Source organism: Ceratotherium simum, chromosome 4 (assembly GCF_057802395.1).
Source record: "Ceratotherium simum simum isolate JZ-2026a chromosome 4, ASM5780239v1, whole genome shotgun sequence".
Classification (NCBI taxonomy): Eukaryota; Metazoa; Chordata; class Mammalia; order Perissodactyla; family Rhinocerotidae; genus Ceratotherium; species Ceratotherium simum.
In genome coordinates this window covers 19,364,528-19,372,910 of record NC_141903.1, presented here as the reverse complement: position 1 = coordinate 19,372,910, position 8,383 = coordinate 19,364,528, and positions in this window count along the sequence as shown.

Sequence of the window (8,383 nt, the reverse complement as noted above, 5' to 3'; positions counted from 1 at the left end):
GACATATCTATCATGTCTATATATCTCTGTGTATGTGGCACACACGACAGAACCAGGAGATGACTTAATTCAGATGCATATTCTGGTGAAACAGTTAGTTTTATGATATATATGTTCCAAACTTTCAAAAAAATTAGTACCTAATAAAGTGTATTTCATCTATAAACTGCAGAACATCTTTAAATCTGATTTAGAGGGCAGTTTGAGATCTAGTAGCCCCACAGATCTTTTATGAAAATCAGTTATTGGACTAATGATAACTATAGGAGTTATTCAGCTTTTTTCTTTCTATTCTCTATTTCTGTTTCTAACCCTAACCCCTAGAAAAATAGCTTTTCTATTTCTGTGTTTTTCTTTTTTTTTTTTTTTTCCAGGAAGATTGGCCCTGAGCTAACATTTGTTGCCAATCTTCCTTCTTTTTTCCTTTTTACCCCCAAAGCCCCAGTTGATAGTTGTATGTCATAGTTGTACATCCTTCTAGTTCTATATGGGACGCCACCTCACCATGGCTTGATGAGCGGTGAGTAGGTCCACGCCCAGGATCTGAACCGGCAAACCCCAGGCCGCTGAAGTGGAACTTGCGAACTTAACCGCTGTGCCACTAGGCTGGCCCCAGGAGTTATTCAGTTTTAAAGGCAAAGAATAAATAAACAAGTCATTTGAGTTAGCCATTGGAGCATGTTCTTCGTTCATAGAAAGTAAAATCATTATCTTTTGTGGGGAGGAGGTGGAGCTGTGCAGGGATAGGGACTGGGAAAGACGGATATGCCAAAAAAGGGAGAAAATGCAAAATGCTTAGGTTATTGCTTCGTTTTAAAATGACGGTTGCCAAGAATAGTAACAAAACGTGAATAGTGAAGAAACTGGTTGAAAGTTTTTCTCAGCCCCAGTAATCAACAGAACTCTCTCAAGAAACAAATTGTTACAATTTCCACTAAAGATTTATACATCAAAATTTATTAATCTTATTAGCTGAAATAACAGCCCAAGAGGTGTCTCTAGAGATTAAAAGCTTAGATATTTATGTAAAGAGATACTAGTTTTTGGAATTGCTTTGGAGAAGCTATGTGGGTCTTGATGGGAATGCTAAGCACTTAGAGCTTAAGGAGAAAAAGATTACTTTGTTAGATTTTTCAAAGACTTCTGAGAAATATAAGAACTGGAACAGAAGTCAATATCAGGCATCCTGTGGATTTAGACAAGGATGTCAATTATCTAATGTCAATGAGGTTCTGGGTAGAATGTAAAATCTTTAAAACTTCCCACAATAATAATTTCTTAACACTTTGTAAGTAAGCAAGCACTTCCTTTTTTTTTTTAAATGTTGACTTTTTTAAAATTTTATTTTATTTGTTTATTTTTTTCCCCCAAAGCCCCAGTAGATAGTTGTATGTCATAGCTGCACATCCTTCTAGTTGCTGTATGTGGGACGCGGCCTCAGCATGGCCGGAGAAGCGGTGCGTCAGTGCGTGCCCGGGATCCAAACCCGGGCCGCCAGCAGAGGCGTGTGCGCACTTAACCGCTAAGCCATGGGGCCGGCCCACAAGCACTTCTTAAATGCAAGTGTAAAGATATTTCCTGATGTAAAGTGTTGTTTATTAAAACAGATTTCTTTCTGAAAAGCTTTAAGAGTTGAACTTATGGTTTGTAAGACCATTTGTAAACAGTGGGAACAGAGTCTTTAAAAATGTCACAAACAGGCTGGCCCCATTGCCTGGTGGTTAAGTTCAGCATGCTCTGCTTCAGCAGTGTGGGTTCTCCGGTTCAGATCCTGGGCACGGACCTACACCACTTGTCAGCCATGCTGTGGCGGTGACCACCATATAAAATAGAGGAAGATTGGCACAGAAGTTAGCTAATCTTCCTCAGCAAAAACAAAAAAATCGAAAACAAAGATTGCTTAAGCATTAGTGATATTTCCGTTAAGTCAGTATGGCTACAACAAACACAAGTTAGATTGTGTATGTGTATAATTTCTGATACTAAAAGCCAAACTGATGACTTTTCAGGAATAAATGGATTATTAAAATGAAGTAAGCAGTTTTTAATTGAATACAAATCCCTCCTAATCCTGTTCCCAGGTCTTAATTCCCTGGAGCACTTTTGATTGCTATCACTTCTTGTTGCATAATCTGTAAGAGCAGCTGTGGTTTCCCAAATGAGGCCTTAACAAGAAAGGGCCAGTGATTTGTCAGAAAAAACCTGGGCTAGAATCTCTCCTTACTAGCGGTGGGACCTTGAGCAAGTGTTTTTAAGTCTGAAGTTTTGCTTCCTCCTCAAAAAGTACTGATAATAACACCTGTCTTTCCTGTAGGCTGTTGCGAAGGTCAAATGAGACAATTCACATGGAAATACTTTGAGACAGCAAAGGCTTATGTGAAAGTTAGGTGTTATTAAAAGAGGTTCGGAGCATGTGGCTGTGATTGAGCTGTATCATTCTTGAAATTATAATTACCAAGAGTGTAGTATTAAAAGGAAAACTTTTCTTGATTAAGTATATATTTTACAAATATTGCCTTGGCTTTCTCAGAGTTCTAAACAATCAAGGAGAGTAGAATGAGGAAACACTTCTTGTGGTCTAGATAGTCTAGATGTTTTTGTAAGTGTCCACATGCTTGTAAGTCTGCAAATGCCATTTAGCAATGGTCTGGACCACAAGACCTGCCACCCCGCACTCCCCAAAGTGGATGTGTTTGCAACTTGAGCAGCGTTATATACGTCTTGTAAAGTGGAATAGTAACATTATATTAATCTAACTTTGGAAACCAGCAGTTTCCAGATAGAAGCTTGCTAATTTTACCATGCCATGTAAAAAATAAAAAATCATCCCAAAGCAATAAGGGTTTTTTAAAACATTTTTTTTCTTGTAAAGATATACTAAGGTAGATATTAGTTTTTTCCTGACAGTCTTGGCAGAAGAAATTGTTTATGTAGGAACCAGGCAGTCAACATTTAACATATATTTATTAGCACCTACTATGTGTCTCGGGCGCTGTTCTTCAGAGGTAAATGCAAGATTCTCTACCCTCACAGAGTTTATATTAGAGTAAGGGAAACAATAAAGGAAAAACAAGATAATTTTCAAAGAGTGAGAAGTGCTATAAAAATGTAGTACTATGATAGATAGTGATTGGGGTGGTGGAGTTGCGGGGTGGTGATTGATAATAGCCTGGGCTAAAGTGGGGAGACCTGAATGATAAGAGACATCACTTGGAATATTATGGAGAAGCGTTTTGTGGGCAAAGCTGGGAGCAAGTTCTAGACCTTAAGGCGAGAACAAGGTAGGCTGATTCAGGGACTGGTGGGAGGTAAGCGGTGGCTGGCGGGACATGAGGATGGAGAGGTGGGCAGAGCACTGTGGGATAGGTAGGATTTTGCAGGTCACAGTGAGTAACCTGGTGAATTCTAAGCGAATATCCTAAGTGAAACGGGGAGAACCAGTGGAAGGTTTTAAGTAGGGGAATGACAATATTTTTTAACAGCCTTATTGAGGTATAATTTACACGCTCTAAAGTTCACCCATTGAAGTGTGCAGTTCAATGGTTTTTAGTATATTTACAGAATTGTGCAACCATCACCATGATCTAATTTTAGAACCTGATTTGTTTTTAGAAAGATCTTTCTGGCTCTTGTGAGGAGACTGGATTATGGAGGGCAAAAGTAGAAAGGACAAGATCAGTTAGGAGGCTACTGTTACCATTCAGGTGAGAGGCTTTCAAAGTGACCAAAGGAAAGCTTGCATTCCTTCACTCCTTCCCTGCATCGTTTCCCAACTACCCATTGAGGCCCTGGAATGTGCTGGGCACCGTGCAAGGTGCCAGGTCTGCGGTGGTGAGTAAGACAGACATGATCCCTGCCCAGGGAGCGTGCAGCTGCAGGACTGTGCATGACACACTCAGCCCTCAGGGCTTCACCACTTGCTAAGAGATTTAATTTGAGGAATAGAGAACTCAACATATCAAAGTCAATAGATACAGGCTTTCTCTCTTTACCTACACCCACAGTGAAAAAGCCCTCTGTGATTCCAGGCAGCTCTGCTGTCCAGAGGCTGGACCCAGGGTGAAGTGTCTGGCATGAGCATTCATGGCCTGTGACAGTGTCAGGGAGAGCACTCAGGAAGGTAGATCAAAGGCCGCCTTCCATTTCTCCGGGGAGCCTTGCAGCAACAACATCCCCTTCCAGCTGTTTCGTACACGGGCAGCGGAGAAAGTCATTTACGGGGTATTTTGCATTGTGCTCAATATACTGCCGCTTCTCCCCCCATATCTAATGGGGCTACAATGTGTGCCCTAAGTCTGTGGCTGATTTCTGCTGCCAGATGTTCCCTCAACTCCCAATCCCTGGAACCCTTCCTCCAGCATTCCTGGGGCTCATCTCATGCAAACTGATTCAATGGTGCTGCATTATAATCAGATCTTTCAGAACATGCACTGCTATAAAGTTTTTGACATTTTAGTCAAAGCAGAAACAGAAACAAGAAATAAGACCAAACTTCTACTGAGGGGAAAATAATGAAGGAACACAAACACTATTGCAGATATTACTCAATTTTAAGAAGACATAATTTTGTTTTAAAAAAAAGAATATGGGACTATAAATATTCATTTTCCCCAAAATGGCTATTTGCTTTAAGAAGAATGAATGGGCATCATTGTTTTGGTGGATTTGGTGGATCTGTTTAGTTAATGTTAGACCTAATGGTTTAAAAGATCTTTAATAGCTGTATATGTTTATTTTCGTTTTTAAGGGCTATTGCTATTTATATAAGAAATGCAAATAATTTTTAAAAATTATACATAATCTTGCAGGGCCGGCCTGGTGGCTTAGTGGTTAAGTTCACACATTCCACTTTGGTGGCCTGGAGTTCGCAGGTTCTGATCCTGGGCCCCGACCTATGCATGGCTCTTCAAGCCATGCTGTGGAGGTGTCCCATATACAAAATAAGGAGGATGGGCATGGGTGTTAGCTCAGGGCCAATCTTCCTCAGCAAAAAGAGGAAGATTGGCCACAGATGTTAGCTCAGGGCCAATCTTCTTCACCAAAAAAAAAAAAATTACACATAATCTCACCACCTACAGGTAGCCGTGGTTAACATCATAATGTACTTCCAATCTTTTCTCTATGTCCATGTGCACTGATGAAATATATGTACAAGAATGGCTAGATATGTCTCAGTGGCTCTCTCTGCTTGAATTAGCCCATGTAGTTATTTTATTTTACTTATTTATTTTTTGTGAGGAAGATCAGCCCTGAGCTAACATCCGATGCCAATCCTCCTCTTTTTGCTGAGGAAGATTGGCCCTGGGCTAACATCCATGCCCATCTTCCTCTCCTTTATATGGGATGCTGCCACAGCATGGCTTGACAAGCGGTGCATCAGTGCGCGCTCAGGATCTGAACCTGAGAACCGTGGGCCGCTGAAGAGGAGCATGCGCACTTAACTACTACGCCATGGGGCCCGCCCCTCAATGTGGTTACTTTAGATCCACATAGTTTAAAGTCTCTGGAAGCAGAGACCATATTTCTATTTCTTTTGTATTCTTTCCAGGTACATAATAAGCTTCTGAACTTGGTAGATATATGACAAATGTGAGTTAAACCAACGAATGTGTAAAGAAACAATCCATAAATTATGCACTTATTTAATGCCATTATTTTTAACATTTGCTTCTTTAAATGCTTCCAACTGTAATGAGATTCAGGACAGAATATAACACATGTATTTATTTCACTTTTCTTTTTGCATCCCTGCATATTGATTTTTTCTATCCACTTTTATAGGAGGATATATTGAAATAAGGAAAATATTTTCCTGAAAGCTTATTGTAAAGAAGAAATTTGTAAGTTCTAGTTACTGATGTGATGTTGCATGGGTGAACTACTGTAGTTTATGTGTCCATGATGTACGAGAGATATCTTCATCCATCTTTTAGATACATTCTGCCTTTAGTGTAGCAGTAAATTGATTCATGTGGTTTACAAATGCCTTCATGAGACAGTAATAGAAGTGCACAGCACCATATCTAAATGCCATAATTATTTCTCATAAATTGATATTCTCAGGGAATTCTGGGACCTCAAGACTAGAGGACTGTCGTTCTGATTAATAGGGTATTATAATCATTGAAAGCAAAGTGCTACAATTTGCCTGCTGCCATCCAGTTCACCGAGTAACTAAGCACCCACACATCCAACCCCACTGTGGGGCTCAGTGAATGTGTGTAGGGGCCCACGTCTTTAGGAAGTCCTCCAGGGCCACTCATCACTTACACTCCTCAAATAGGGCCCAAGATGGACCCATATTGTTGTTGCTCCATCAGCCAGCCTCAGTACACATGAATAGACAGTGGGATTCGCTAGGTGATCCAGGTCAGGGAAGATCCTTTGGCTTAATTGATTAGAGGAACTCAGGTGAGTCGTGTTTTGGAGTGCGGGCTCAGATCTAGAACAGTCTTAAAAGCACCACTTGGGAGCAGCAGGGCAGGGCATGGCCATGATGAACATGGACTTGGGAGTCAACAGACCTGGCTTGGATATCCAGTCCCACAACTTCTGTGGGATTTAGGGTTAGAAACTTAACTAACCTCTCTGTGTTTGTTCTCTATTGCTGCATAACAAATTACCACAAACTTAGTGGCTTAAAACAAAACACGTTTATTACCTCATGATTTCCATGGTTAGGAGTCTGAGCACAGCTCAGTTGGATCCTCTGTTCACAGCCTCACAAGGCTCTAATCGAGGTGTTAGCCAGGCTGGATTCCATCTGGAAGCTTGACTGGGGAAGAATCTGCTTCCAAACTCATTCTGGTGGTTGGCAGAATTCATTTCCTTGAGGCTGTATGACTGAATGTATGACTGAAGTCCCTTACTTTTTGGTGGCTGTCAGCTGCCCTCAGGTTCTAGAGGCTTCCCACGATTCCTGGGCACATGAGCTTCTCCAGTATGGAGCTTACCTCATCAAACCCGCAAGGAGAGTCTCTGACTCCAGTCTGCTAAGACAGAGTTGTCTTACATAACATGAAGTCATCGTGGGAGTGACATCTCATCATATTTCCCATATTCTGTTAGAATCAAGTGACAAGTCCCTCCCACACTCAGGGGACGGGATTACACAAAGGTGTGAACATCAGGAGGTAGAATCATTGGGGGTTATTTTATGGTCTCTCTGCTACAATCCCTGAGCCTAATCTGTAAAACTGGTATAAAAATACCTACTTCACAGGGTGGTTATGTAGATTCAGAATGAGATAACATATATCAAATGTTTGCATGGTACATAGTAAGCATTCAGTAAATGTCAGTGATGATGATGGCGATAATCATTGCTGATAACCAAGGATATCCAGATAAATGCTTACGATCTTCCTAAATTATGGAGCCCTTGTAAGAACTCATTAGAGTATGGAGAATTTCAAGTTTTGAACTTGAGTCTCTCAAAGAATAGCATCAAATCAGTTATCTATGTGATACAGAGAAGAAGGCAATGGCATTGATTGTCTAAGGCAGGACTAATTCAGGAATAATATCTAACTTGATTTTGAAATAAATTGTAAGATTTTTTTTTCTTTCTCTGATTGTTTTGCTTAGGCACATTATTCCATATTATAGAGGTTCTCTAATTAATCTACTTAACTCTTTCCCTATTGATGGACATTTAGTTTGAATCTATATTATTACCAACAACGTTGCAATAAACATTCTTCTACATATATTCTGTGCACTTGTGTGTTCCTGTAGGAAAAAGTTATTCAGCCATTTATTGAGAGCTTATTATGTATCAGACATTGTGTTAAGTGCTGGGTGAATAAGACAGAAATGATCCCTTCTCTCATGGAGCTTATAGTCCATTAAAGATTACAGGCATTAAACAAAGAACTCCAAGCATGAGGTGTGTATTATAGGAGGACCTAATATAGTAGGGAGGAGGGTGAGGTGAGGTCAGATCCAAGGACAGGAAGGTAGCAAAGTTTTGGGGCCAGTGAGAGCAGGTGGGCCATCTCTAGAAAAAGGAAAATATCTTATGATGCAGAGAATAAGAACTTTGACAACATTGGAGCCACATTCCTGGTATCATCGAAATACTCTTAAAAAGAAAAACCACAGAGTGACGTCAGCGTCATGGCGGAGTGAGCTTTCCCGTAAACTCTTCCCCTGATAAGATACAACAAAAAGAACAGTCACAGACCAACAACAGAATCCTAGACAGTGAAAAGCAAGATCGGAAAGATCACACTGCTGCACATCTGAGAGTGGAACGTGCTGGGGCCCCGGAGGAAGTGGGGAGAGGTAAGGAGAACTCCTCTCCCTCCCCATCAGATCAGCGATCCTGGTCCACGCAGCTCCCAGAGGGGGGGAGGGGTGGCCCTCTGCGGGGAAACTGTAG